Source organism: Corapipo altera, unplaced genomic scaffold, assembly GCF_003945725.1.
Source record: "Corapipo altera isolate COAL_440 unplaced genomic scaffold, ASM394572v1 60886, whole genome shotgun sequence".
Taxonomy (NCBI): Eukaryota; Metazoa; Chordata; class Aves; order Passeriformes; family Pipridae; genus Corapipo; species Corapipo altera.
In genome coordinates this window covers 234,156-249,135 of record NW_020885058.1, presented here as the reverse complement: position 1 = coordinate 249,135, position 14,980 = coordinate 234,156, and the positions used below count along the sequence as shown (strand labels likewise).

Below are 14,980 nucleotides of genomic sequence, written 5' to 3'. Positions count from 1 at the left end.
TTTCCTAAAGCTAATGTTTTACTGTAATAAATTTGTCTTTACACAATCCTTAAATACTTACTAAAATTCCTTAGTTCCAAACAGAATAAATAGATTTTAAGTTAAAAAATTTGGTCAATGTACATAATACTGTAACCAAACTGTCTTCTCCTTTCTAACTACAGATAATAGCTAGTAATTGTCTGCAAATTGAGTATCAAGCAACTACAGTGGAATAGAATTTAGTAGAAACACTATATTATAGCAGCTTTCAAAGAGGTGCAGATGTGCAGTTGCACATTGTGAAATACAAACAGCATCTTTTAAAACAGTTGAATACAAGAGTTCAGCAGGAAAACAAATAAACAAATTCAAAAGGTTAATTGATGTTTTTTAGAAGTGCCATAAACTACTAAAGTCTCACTAATACTTAGCATTCATGTAGTATTTTACATTTTTGAAGCACTATACAAATGCTATCTAGAGGAAATATTCTCCAAAGGCAGAATACAAATCCAAAGTGAATGGTGATCAGATGAATGGCACCATGACAGTAAAATGTAATTACTACAGAGAGACGAAGTACTTTATAAATCAGCTAGCTAAACATGAACACATATTTTACAAGGAGAATGTATAGATATGAAATGATTACCATTCATGAAATAGGTTTCTATCATCACAAAGGAGCTGGAACTGGCTCAACAGGCTTAAAATGCCTAACTCAGAAGTCATAGGAAACATAAGGAAACACATTCAGTGATAAACAGAGAGCTTACCTCAAGTGTTAATATAAACAACTTTTAAGATCCATCATCCTTATACTTCAGTGCAGATTCCATGTTTTATAGAGATTAATTCTCTAGTGCCTGTTAAATACATAATAAATGAACATAGATGAGGTAAAGATGCTGTAATTGCCACATACAGTCAATATGGCTGTCCTAGTTAGAGCAGTCGGGACCAGTTCATCACTGTGTGGGTGTAACCCAAACTGTGTATTCTACACCCTCTATGTCATTTCCCAGGAATTGTTAACAATAGACCATTTGCAGCTGCCCAGAGCACTTCCACACCCAGCCTGAGGGATCATGTCTGCTAATGGACCACCAAGGATTCCAAAAATATCTCACGACTCACCCATTATGGAACTCCCTGCCCTGGGGGAGGTACTGGGCATTCCCACTCGAACCTGAATGTATATAATCTTGGGGTCTTGGGACTTCTGGGCCCACTCGTCGGATCCAGAGGAGGACCAAAACCTCGACCGGACTGCGACCACCACTCTCACCAACAGGTTTTCCTCCTCTTTTACTTTGGACTCAGGGGGACCACGTGGAGCTCAGCACGGGGGCCAACGAACACCATTCTGTTCATGCCCCAGAGTGATGGGTTATACATCTGGGTTTTGTGGGTTAAAACCAACTGTTTGTCCGTATAACTGTATTTATTGTATTATTGTTATTAAATTGTAACTCTGACTTATAATCTCTTTTGAGTTGGGTTCATTTCTCCTGACGGTTTACCTTTAAACCAGCACAATGGTAAAGGAGGAGTTTTTCCCAAATGGAGAGATCCAGAGGCAACGATGAAAACCATCATGGATGTGATAAGAAGTCCGGGATATAAACAACATCCAGAGAACAAAACACATTGAGTCCTTAAGCCTGAAAAGGTGCATAATAAACTTCAATGTTAGAGCCACAACAGTAATCGCAGTAGAACAATGAAGAAGCAGTCTCAGTGGAAGAGTCAGAGCAGCCTGCAGAAAAGAAAAATTGGCAATGGCTACAACTGAAACAAGGAAATAAATGTTTCATGAATGTTTACAGGCATATTATCAAATTGGAAGTGCAAAGAAAAACATACTGTTATTTTCCACTGCAGCTGGTCAAAAATCAATAATATGACTATTAAGAAGTATGAGAGCTGTGTGCTGTTCTATCAGTAGCAAGGTTCAGGGTGCTGGGACAGGCTTTTCTCTATTCTATGATATGAATCATGCATTCTACTAAGCAGCACCGATGGCAAAACAGGAAGGGAGAGGGATGAGGTATGCTATTTGTCATATAGTCATGTGGTATACATAGTATGCTGCACTGATTATATGTATTTAATTTCAAGATGATTAAAAGGAAAACAAACATAAAATATACTTGAAATATTTAATATGTTTTAATGGTATTTCTTTTTAAAAATACATTGTGTATAATACTATTATAATGTATATGCATAATACATCTGTGAAGTTATTTTAGTTCAGCAATATCTAATACAGAGCAGTAGTTTCCAATACAACAAAATTGGACAGGGAAAAGACATGTTCAGAAGCTAACATCTGAGTAATTTGTGATTGGGGTTTTTATATTAACAACTTTGACTGATGTTAACTTAGTTGAAAGCCTGATATTTGGATTTAATAAGGGTGAACATCTAGCTAGTGAGAGTCCTCATTACAAAGGAGATTAAATTTTGCCATTTTAAGAAGTGATAATTATCAATTTAATATACATACTTGAGAAAATATTTTGGATGTACTTCCTAGCAACAGCTAGAACTATCTTCACAAACTCAAAGATAGAAAAAAAGCTTTTTTTGAGTGCAGGGAACTTGTTTAAGCAACAAATAAGTAGATTCTTGTTTCTGTAAGCACAGGAAAAATGACAGCACATTACTAAAAGATTTATACTGGTGAAAAATGAGAGGCATGACTAGCAGACAAAGTAGGTTGAGCCCCTCAGCAAACTCTGGTTACCAATACCTAGTAACAAACATTCACCAGTTTCATCAGTATGACTGTAATCAGCAGTAAAGAATCTCCAATAGTAGTAACCTTAAATCTTCTCTCCTTTTAGCTCTCCAGAAGTCATTAATTTTTTGCTCATTTAACCCTATTTTCTTCACGGCTTTCCAGCCCAGTCCTCAGTATCTTCTGTTCCATAAGCGTAACTACAATTTGCGGATGTAATATTAATTGGCTCACTTCAGATACTGGTGAACATTTGGAAAGACTGTAACAGGCCCCAGAGACCTTCTTTGCACATGATGGTGCATCTGAGTTATGTTGAACACATTTCTGCGTCTTCTGCAGAAAGCAAACAAACATCACTACAAGACACAAGCCAGTAACCTGCTAATGCTTCATTTGTGTTAATTTTTACAGGATTCATCAGTTACAGTAACTGTAACTATGGGACTCTGGAACAGCTTAATTGAGTTCTCATGGATAATTTAGACAATTGCTTGTAACTCTGTCTTCTCTGTAAGGAAACTTTGATTTGCCCTTAGCCAAGAAATACAGAGATGGGAAGTTATGGACTACCTTGGAATATAAGTCTGTGCCCTAAACCAAAGCCAACATTATAAGGCTTGCAGAAAGCTTTGCTCTATTAGCTTCCCACCAGATGCTAGTCCTTGACTCAATCAGGTCACATGATTAAAAAGTTCACAAATGGTCTCAAGAACTTTTAACTGTAATGGTACAGACCCAACTCCTTTAAGTTGGTGCAAAGGGTATATTTTCTGCAACTTCATTTCTGTTTCATACAAGCAGATTGTTCACAGATTAAAATAGAAAAAACTTGTGATGGTGAAATTGTTTATCACCTACTCTACAAAGATAGTCATATTTTGTTATTGTCAGCAAGAGCCTAAAATGTTCATACTAGCCTCTTTTTGAAAAAACACCCTGGATGGTGATACATTTTGGTAGATATCCTATTGACTTGGATTCTTCTACATTTGTGTGCACATAATACACAGTAAAAACTACCTGGGACACAAAGAACTACAAAATTTAAGTAGCAAAATTTTTGAAGAGTTTATATTTTTTTTTCAAAAAGTAATGTGGGCAAAAGGGCAGATCACATGCTACTTGGCACACAAATATTTATCAAAGTAAACATATAAACACCACAGGTGACTATTTACCCTGAATACTCTAGAAAAATGATGATGAAACCATAAAAAACAGCCCAACAGCCAAATAGCCCAAGCAGTGAGCTGTGTCAGCAGGAACAGGAGTAGATGACTAGAGCAATGTGAAGATAGCAACTGGAGGTAGAAGGCATTGCCTTGTACTGCACAAAAAGGCTACTTCAAAAAAGTAACCCATCATCATATTTAAGAGTGATGATGAAGAGTTTTGTAGATAATTGTATATAGTATTGTGAAAAATATAATTGTTACAAATTAGTAATAGTGTGGTTAGGTAATTATATTTCTTAGTTTATTAGTTACTTTGTAATGTGTTGCATAAGCAATAAACAGTGTGGTCTCAAATCACTTTCAATCCTGCAATGTAAAGATGAAGAGTGGGGCTAGAACCAACAAGTAGTAAAAAAAGTTATCCCATGAAGTAATAAATTACATAGTAGCTTGAAATTATTACATGAAGTTGAAAGTTGCATCATATTAAGGTGATAAAAGCAAAATCCCATATTATAATCAGGTCTAGCTAGCCAGACAACAATACAGCAGAAAAGTTTATGGGGATTACATTATATCACAAACTAAAAAGATTCTGATGGCATTGCAAGAAGACATAAAACCTGTAACAAATTATTCAAATGAAGTCTCACCTAAAATACTATATGCAGTTTGGGTCAATACCTGTTAAAGATAATTTATGCAAAAGTCAATTGAGAAAAAACAAAAAAAATATTAAGAGCTTAAAAAACCCATAAATCCAGGTTCTTCAGCCTTTTCTTGCAAGTTATTTAGTCAAGAAGAGACTTTTTGTAAAGCATAATGGTTTTTCAAGTTGTAAAAGTAACACTATTACTGCTGTAAGGGTCTAGAGACCTACACAGGATATGGTTTACAGGTAAACAATCTGCCCAATTAACATATGGAAGGGGGAGGAATTAAGTAGACAAATGACTATAAAAGCCTTTGGACATCTTGCCTTCTCCTCACCTCAGCTACGTAACTTTGGCTACTAAAGGGCTATTTTTCTACCTGCAGATCTTGTATTTCTAATATGTAAAATGTTTTTGGAGAAAGCACAGAAAACAGTTGTCTTTCACAGAGAAGCCTTAAAGAATAAGAACACAAGATCTAACTGTCAACAATAATAATTTACACTGGATATTAGAAAATCAATTTCTAGCTGCTTGGGAGTAAAAAAAAAAAAACCACAGGAACAAATTAATGCATTAAACTGCAATAATTTACTTTGTTTGGGATACTAGGGACAGGCTACAAATGTTCTCCATCATGGAAAGTGTAAGCATATTTAACCTTGCCTCACTGAAGACAGTAAAGAGACAGTAAGCAGCACGTATATGTATGCTAGCAACACCAGCATAATCAAACTGTGAGGACTTATGTTGCTGAGCAGAGCAAATTCCTGATGACAAGCTGAGGGCACAGAGTGTTTGCCTGAGGTATGAGATCTGGGGGGCAGTGTTAGGAGAACTGTGGCTGGGGCTGGCAGACGTACCTTGTGAAAGGTTCAAATGTTTTGGAGAGTATACAGAACAGACTATAGTGGTCAAAGAAAGTTGGGTATATATTTTTAGAGCAGGCACATGTGTGAATGGAGAAGCAGGAACAGGATACACCTAAACCACTAGAGAACCATCGAAAAAGAATGCCATAGTACTAATCCTATTGAGAAACTCTGTCCTAACAAGCAGTTCTGCAAACACATAATGATCACATATATTCCTTAACAAGAGCCAATTCACTCTTTTCTTTCTGTTAAAAAGTTTGATATTTGATTTCTTATTATTTTTACAGCCAACTATATTTAAGGACAAATGCAGACTGCCTTTTTAAAGGTGAACAGCTCATATATAGCTTGTTTGTGGGAGAAATATTTAGGGTTGGCTAAAACCAAATGTACTACTCCTCAGTAAGACTGAATGAAACAAAACAGCAGTTGGATGATCTATTTTCTAGATATTTCTACCCCTTATTGTAAACAGAAACGGAATGACTCACTTTATACACAAAGTGTGCATGGCACCACTTAACTGTTTAACTTGGATAACAAAGCAAATATGTGATACACATAGAATATCATGTACAAGGGCTTTCAGAATTCTTTTTCAGAGCCTTGTAAGAAGTAGAATTTAACAGTGGATATAAAATATATTCTAGGGCTTTTAAAATCATAAAAACTGTATAACTATATAATTTCCATATACATTTTAAAATGTAACTAATTAAAGTATCATTGGAATTATTTTTAAGGATATGGTAGAAGAACAATAAAGTAAACAGTGATAAACAACAAAAAAATAAGCAATCACTGATCTATTGGTTTACCTTTAATGACAGGGAGTCAGCAAGAAAGAAGTGGTCCACATCAAGGACAGAGGCATGGAAGCCAGCCAGAGTGACTTCAGTGCAATCACTTTTCCGAGTCTAATCACTATTGCCCAGGACTACATTCCTAGTATACCGTGCACTGCATTATCAGAAAAGGCTTGGAGCCTGTCATTTTGTTGAACGAAGAAAAACTGCAGAAGTCTGTCTGCTACAAAGTAGAATATTCCCAAACCTAGACTAGAAATAACTGAAGCTGGAGTGAAAGTTTAGAGAAGAGCATGGGCCTTTTCAGTCTCAGATGCCATGGTAAAAACCATGTCACAGCACACAAAGTGTCATCAGGATATACACTGTGCATTGTTCTTTGCATAGTCAGTTGTTCTGTAAATGTCAGAGAAGAGAAAGAAAACTATTAAAGAAAAAAATTCATTAGCACAAAGCATTTATTATCACAGCTACAATTGAGCATAGAAAAAACCCCAATTCAATATTTACATTTAATATTCCCAGGTATAGTGGTTTTGAACCTAGGTCTTCCTTCCTGGCAACCAGGAAGGAAGGAAGGAAGTATTCCATTCTATTCCTTTACGTAATCAAACATATAAATAGATGGAGAGAGAAGCCTCTTCCTCTTTTCTCTTCTGGTGAGGTTTGGAGACAGCAGACTCCCACAGCCGGTCTTACTTCTGTGGGGGAGCTGAGGCCTGGTCGGGCCTATGGGGCCTGTTGTTTCTGCTGATCTGGGGTCCGGTAGTGTGGCGGTGGCGTTGAGCGCGATTGTGCTATCTCAAGGAAAGTATTAAGGTTTTCTTTGGCTAGTTCTTTATTGAGTGTGTACACCTTTTTTTTTTTTTTGTGTCCCTTTTCCCTTTTTTGTTTTCGGGTGTTAGGAGTTTCTTTCTTATGTGCATATAGTTGTTGTCCGGCCGAGACCCCACAACACCCAGACGAACCCACTACTAACCCTAACCTTATCCTCCCCTCACTGTGTTACCACAGATCTACCCATGCACTGCTCACCCGCGACACGCCATATACTCCATACGGGACTGCGCCGCCCGGCCTCCCGCCAGCCCGAGGGCCCCCATGGCCCACCCGACATCCCACCCCTCCCCCAAACGGGACCGCCAAACCTCTGTGTGCTCCGAGGTTCTCCCTCTTCTCTCCCACGAGGGCGCAGTCCTCGCCTGCGAAGCTCCACCTCTCTCCTTTGTCCCGCCCGGGGGCCGCCCCGCGGGCCACGAGCCCGGACGCGGCACGCGGCGGAAGGGGGGGGAAGAGAGAGACTCCGCGTCCCGGCCGCGGCACGCGGCGAAAAGGGGAGAGGGGGGGAGAGAGAGACCCCGCGCCGCGGCACGCGACGGAAGGGGGGGAGAGAGAGACACCGGGAGCTGCTTTAAGCTGATGACGCCGCCCTTGTTGCCCACACAGAAGCAGCTCTGCAGCGTTTAACATCCTGCTTTGCAGATGCTGCTGAGCTCTTTGGGCTGGAAGTCAGCTTAAAGAAGACAGAAGTTCTCTATCAACCTGCACCTCAGGAAGTCTTCCATCATCCCCATATTACCATTGGCCAATCAGAGCTTAAATCAGTCCAGCAGTTTAATTACCTAGGTAGCCTCATCTCCTCAGATGGCAAGATTGATGGGGAGATAGACAACAGGTTAGCAAAGGCATATAGTGCTTTTGGAAAACTCCATAAAAGACTATGGCGTAATAAACACTTGAAGAAAAGTACCAAGATCAGTGTGATTCAAAGAAACCTTTGAACAATCTGAAAAGCACTTTTATTACGGCCGGGGAATCATAGAATCATAGAATCAATTGGGTTGGAAAAGACCTCCAAGATCATCGAGTCCAACCCTTGGTCCAAATCCAGTCCATTTACTATATCATGGCACTCAGTGCCACGTCCAATCTGCCTTTAAAAATCTCCAGGGATGGTGAATCCACCACCTCTCTGGGCAGCCCATTCCAATGCCTGATTACTCTCTCTGTAAAGAATTTTCTCCTGATATCCAACTTAAATTTCCCCTGGCGGAGCTTAAGCCCGTGCCCCCTTGTCCTATTGCTGAGTGCCTGAGAGAAGAGACCAACCCCCACCTGGCTAGAACTTCCCTTCAGGTAGTTATAGACGGTAATGAGGTCACCTCTGAGCCTCCTCTTCTCCAGGGTAAACAACCCCAGCTCCCTCAGCCTCTCCCCATAGGACTTATGCTCCAGTCCCTTCACCAGCCTTGTTGCTCTTCTCTGGACCCGCTCCAGCACCTCAATATCCTTTCTGAACTGAGGGGCCCAGAACTGAACACAATACTCAAGGTGTGGCCTCACCAACGCAGAGTACAGGGGAAGGATCACTTCCCTGGTCCTGCTGGCCACGCTATTTTTGATACAGGACAAGATCCCATTGGCCTTCTTGGCCACCTGGGCACACTGCTGGCTCATGTTGAGCTTCCTGTCAATTAGTACCCCCAGGTCCCTTTCTGCCTGGCTGCTTTCCAGCCACTCTGTGCCCAGCCTGTAGCGCTGCATGGGGTTGTTGTGGCCAAAGTGCAGGACCCGGCACTTGGCTTTATTGAACTTCATCCCACTGGAATCAGCCCATCTCTCAAGTCTATCCAGATCCCTCTGCAGAGCCCTCCTGCCTTCCAGCAGGTCGACACTCCCTCCCAATTTGGTGTCATCAGCAAATTTGCTGATGATGGACTCAATCCCCTCATCTAAATCATCAATAAAGATGTTAAACAGGACTGGACCCAACACAGACCCCTGGGGAACACCACTAGTGACTGGCCGCCAGCTGGATGCAGCTCCATTCACCAGCACTCTCTGGGCCCGACCCTCCAGCCAGCTCCTAATCCAGGAGAGGATGCACTTGTCCAAGCCATGGGCTACCAGCTTTTTAAGGAGTATATTATGGGAGACAGTGTCAAAGGCCTTGCTGAAATCTAGATAGACCACATCCACAGCCTTCCCCTCATCCACCAGGTGGGTCACCTGATCGTACAAAGAGATCAGGTTGATCAGTCAGGACCTGCCCCTCCTAAACCCATGCTGGCTGGGTCTAATCCCTTGTCCATCCTGAAGGTGCTGTGTGATTGCACTCAGGATGATCTGCTCCATAACCCTGCCAGGCACCGAGGTCAGGCTGACAGGTCTGTAGTTGCCAGGGTCCTGCTTGCAGCCTTTTTTGTGGATTGGGGTGACATTCGCCAACCTCCAATCATCTGGGACCTTCCCAGAGAGCCAGGACTGTTGGAAGATGATGGAGAGTGGTTTGGCAAGCTCTTCTGCCAGTTCCCTCATCACCCTGGGATGGATCCCCTCTGGTCCCATAGACTTGTTAGGATCCAGCTGGCTCAGTAAGTCGCTAACTATGCAAAGGGGCAGGTGTTCTCCCCAGTGCACTCCGCTGAGCCAAGAAATACCATAGCTTTATATACAGTTCGAAAGTAGCAAGTTTAAAATTATCTATGCACACACACTTTTTGCAGTCTGCCTTATCTAAATAGACACTTAGTTTTTACCTCCTATTCTTATCATTATAGAGCAGTTACATAAAGTTTTATCATTTCAAACAGTTTCAGGTTCCCCACCCCTCTCTACGTGCTAAAAAGCCTTCCTTATTCTCTAAGCTATTTTTATCTTAATTGCCCACAGTTTGGGCAGAAACTTTTAAGCAGTTTTACATTTTGCAAAGTCACACTTACATAGTTAAATAGTTAAATTTTATTTCATTTTCTATTTCAAGTGTTTACAGAGCCATAGTGTTGTCTACTCTCTTATATGGTTCCGAATCATGGGTCGTCTACCGCCACCACCTGCGTCTCCTAGAACGCTTCCATCAACTCTGCCTCCGAACAATCCTAAACATCCACTGGTCAGATTATGTGACTAATACATCTGTTCTAGAACAAGCAGCAGTCACAAGCATTGAGGTCATGTTACTGAGAACACAGCTGTGTTGGGCAGAGGACGTCTCAAGGATGAAAGATCACCGCCTCCCTAAGATCTTGCTTTATGGTGAACTTGCCACCGGCTGGCGCATGAGAGGAGTCCCGAAGAAAAGATACAAGGACTCCCTGAAACAACATCTCAGCCTTGGCCATATTGATCATCATAACTGTTCTACTCTGGCCTCAAATCGGGAGGCCTGGAGACACACCATCTATAACCTGATCTCCTTTTATGATCAGGTGACCCACCTGGTTGATGAGAGAAAGGCTGTGGATGTGGTCTATCTAGACTTCAGCAAAGCCTTTGACACTGTCTCCCATAGCATACTCCTGGAAAAGCTGGCAGCCCACGGCTTGGACAGGGGCACTCTGTGCTGGGTCAGGAACTGGCTCAAGGGCCGGGCCCAGAGAGTCCTGGTGAACGGGGCTGCATCCAGTTGGCGGCCGGTCACCAGTGGTGTTCCCCAGGGGTCAGTGCTGGGCCCAGTCCTTTTTAACATCTTTATCGATGATTTAGATGAGGGGATTGAGTCCATCATCAGCAAATTTGCTGATGACACCAAATTGGGAGGGAGTGTCAACCTGCCGGAAGGTAGGAGGGCTCTGCAGAGGGATCTGGATAGACTGGAGAGATGGGCTGACTCCAATGGAATGAAGTTCAACAAGGCCAAGTGCCGGGTCCTGCACTTTGGCCACAACAACCCCCTGCAGCACTACAGGCTGGGGACAGAGTGGCTGGAGAGCAGCCAGGCGGAAAGGGACCTGGGGATGCTGATCGACAGGAGGCTGAACATGAGCCAGCAGTGTGCCCAGGTGGCCAAGAAGGCCAATGGCATCCTGGCCTGCATCAAGAACAGTGTGGCCAGCAGGAACAGGGAAGTGATCCTTCCCCTGTACTCTGCATTGGTGAGGCCACACCTTGAGTATTGTGTTCAGTTCTGGGCCCCTCAGTTCAGGAAGGATATTGAGGTGCTGGAGCGGGTCCAGAGAAGAGCAACGAGGCTGGTGAAGGGACTGGAGCACAAGTCCTATGAGGAGAGGCTGAGGGAGCTGGGGTTGTTCAGTCTGGAGAAGAGAAGGCTTAGAGGCGACCTCATCACTCTCTTCAACTACCTGAAGGGAGGTTGTAGCCAGGTGGGGGTTGGTCTCTTCTCCCAGGCAACCAACAATAGGACAAGGGGACATGGGCTCAAGCTCTGCCAGGGGAGGTTTAGGTTAGATGTTAGGAAGAAATTCTTTACAGAGAGGGTTATCAGGCATTGGAACGGCCTACCCAGAGAGGTGGTGGATTCACCATCCCTGGAGGTTTTTAAAAAGAGATTGGACGTGGTCCTTAGTGCCATGATATAGTAATTGGAGTTGGATCAGGGGTTGGACTTGATGATCTTGGAGGTCTTTTCCAACCCAATCTATTCTATGATTCTATGATTCTATAATGCTGCCGTTTCCTTTGAGAACGCATGCAGGATCGCTCTCGAGGAGAAAAGACAACACAGAAAGAATCGTGCCCTGCAGAATATACCACCTAAGGAGTCTTTCTGTTGTGCCTTTTGCAATCGGATATGTCTATCTCGTATTGCCCTCATAAGCCACCAGCGTGCTTGTAACAAACGTGGATAGAGCCTTCCTAAATCTTCGTTTGCGAAGCCTAGCCATGATGATGATGTTGTAATTGTATATAAATGTAATATAAGTGTAAATATATTTATATATTGCTTTAGCTCTCTCTTATTTCGGTTCTCTTGGTTTTTTTTTTCTTTTCCCTTGGTTGGGGGGGGAGCTCTTGCAGTGGGGTTTGGGGACTTGGCAGGGAGCCAACTCCAAACCACCACACCAGGGACACTTTGATTTCAGCTAAGTTAATTTGTTGAACTCTACAGGTCTGAATTAAAACACTTGTTCTGTTTTAATTAGAACAAGCAGCTTTGTAACATGGAAAGCTCTACCTCCACTTTCTAAAATCTTCAATTTTACAAATTAATTTGAAGCGTCTATGACAATACATGGAATATGTTTCAAGCTTCCTCCTGATCTTAAATATGTGACATTCATCAAATTAAATCTTTTATACTGTAACAACAGCAACAACAAAATTCAATTTGGAGGATTCTTAGGACTGATGTTCCAAAATCCCAAATCTCTCTATGCAACAACTGAAAAAACTTAGCTTCAAATCTATAATCCCTGTTACACCCTGGTCCTGAAGCCTCAAGCTTTACTGGGTGTTTCACTTTAATTTCAGACTTCAAGAGATTTCATCCACACGAACTCTTGCAAAGCCTTTAGTTCTTTGATACCTTGAGTTCACATCCGGAGAAAAGGCTACACATTTTTCTCTAAGAGATTTCTTTTAATTTAGTGAGAAAATAGGCATTTTGGCAAAAAGGGTTTACAGGAGCAACATGCAACCAAGGAAAATATTCCACAAAAGCATTACACTTCATAGTAAGCTACTCAGAACAAAAGGACTCCCATGCCTCCCTCCAAACAGCATTCTGAGCTCTGCCTCTATATCCCCCAAGGATTTTACAAGCCAGCAGGCATCACTGTGGAGAAGGGAACCTTTGTTGGACCCAGCAAACACCAAGACACAACTTAAGTGAAATACCACTCATTTGGTTTTAAGTTACCCACAAGAGGAAGAAAAGAGCAAAGGAAGAAAAGAGAGATTAAGAGAAGAAAGAATAAAGAGAGAAAGAGAGGAGAGAAAAATATAGTTACTGCCAAGAGGTCACATGATGGCTGGTACAGAGACAAAAAACCAAACTCCAAGATGGAGGTTTTGTGTGCCTCTTTTATAGTTTGGTTACCGGGGCCACTCCCTCCTGGCGGGACATCTGGTTCTTTGACCAGTCACTGCCCTCCTAGCTGAAGTGAGGAGTGCCATAGCCAATCAGAAGCTCCAGGAGGTGCAGTGTGGGCAGGCTACCAGGCAGGCCTTCCTTGATTGACAGCCCAGCCACATGGCTCCTGGGCCATGTGCATTCTGTGCAATCCGCCATGTTGGCTGCAGGCCTTACCATGGGCCTTACTGCCATGAGGCTGCAGGCCCAACCATGGCCCCTCCCATGACACACACACACGCACACAGACAAGATGGTTGATTCGACCCATCAATCAGTGAGATACAAATCTAGTCTCTGACTATTCCAAAGCCCTTTTTCATTTGCATACTTTGTAAACATATGTATTATCACTCTGGTAACCCCTCTCTCTGAGCAACTCCTTGTTTAGGTTGGAGACTAAGGAGCAGGGGAGAGATGATGTAGGCTTTGAAACTGGTCAATCTAAAAATGGATTCTTCCCAAGAGATTGCTATTTCTGTGCAATACATTAAATCTTGATAATCCTTCTTCTTACAGTTCTGTCAAGTAAATTTCTATTTGAAATGGGTTTTTTATGAGTGTATTAGACTTCCTTTAAAAATTAATACTTTCAACAATGTTGACACATAATATTTTATGATTTTAAACACATTATTGATTATAAGCCCGGGAAAATATAAAATGTTTCTTCTAGCTTATTTCATGACTAGGCTTCGCGAACGAAGATTTGGGAAGGCTCTATCCACATTTGTTACAGGCAGGCTGGTGGCTTATGAGGTCAATACGTGACAGACATACCCGATTGCAGAAAGCACAACAGAAAGACTCCTTAGATGGTGTGTTCTGCAAGACACGGTTCTTTCTGCGTTGCCTTTTCTCCTCGAGAGTGATCCTGTGTGTGTTCTCGAAGGAGACAGCTGCGTTATAGATGGTGTGTCTCCAGGTCTCCCGATTTGAGGCCAGAGTAGACCAGTTATGGTGATCAATATGGCCAAGGCTGAGATGTTGTTTCAGGGAGTCCTTGTATCTTTTCTTCGGGGCTCCTCTCATGCGCCAGCCGGTGACAAGTTCACCATAAAGCAGGATCTTAGGGAGGCGGTGGTCCTTCATCCTGGAGATGTGCCCTGCCCATCGCAGCTGTGTTCTAAGTAACATGGCCGCAATACCTGTGACTGCTGCTTGCTTGAGAACAGATGTATTGGTCACAAAATCTGAGCAGTGGATGTTTAGGATTGTACGGAGGCAGCGTTGATGGAAGCATTCTAGGAGACGCAGGTGGTGGTGGTAGACGACTCATGATTCGGAACCATATAAGAGAGTAGACAGCACTATGGCTCTGTAAACACTGATCTTGGTGCTTTTCTTCAAGTGTTTATTACGCCATAGTCTTTTATGGAGTTTTCCAAAAGCACTATATGCCTTTGCTAACCTGTTGTCTATCTCTCCGTCAATCTTACCATCCGAGGAGATGAGGCTACCTAGGTAGTTAAACTGCTGGACTGATTTGAGCTCTGATTGGCCAATGGTGATGTGGGGATGATGGGGGACTTCCTGAGGTGCAAGTTGATGGAGGACCTCTGTCTTCTTTAAGCTGACTTCCAGCCCAAAGAGCTCAGCAGCATCTGCAAAGCAGGATGTTAAACGCTGCAGGGCTGCTTCTGTGGGGGCAACAAGGGCGGCGTCATCAGCATAAAGGAACTCCCGGACAAGATGGTTTAAGGTCTTGGTGTGGGCCTTCAGTCGCCTTAGATTGAATAGACTTCCATCAGTATGATATCGAATGTACATACCGTCCTGATCCTCGAGGTCTGCCATGGCCCTTTGGAGCATCATGCTAAAGAAGACTGTAAATAGGGTTGGAGTGAGAACGCAGCCTTGTGTGCTGGTTTAAAAGTTAACAAGCAGGGGAAAATGAACTCAAAAGAGAGACCACAAGTCAGAATAACA

General features: G+C 42.5%; 1 pseudogene; it reads right to left on the bottom strand.

Annotated features, from left to right (window-relative positions):
• Positions 1-798: 798 nt before the first annotated feature.
• On the bottom strand, positions 799-6,560 carry LOC113959725 (annotated as a pseudogene).
• Between the last annotated feature and the right edge of the window lie 8,420 nt (positions 6,561-14,980).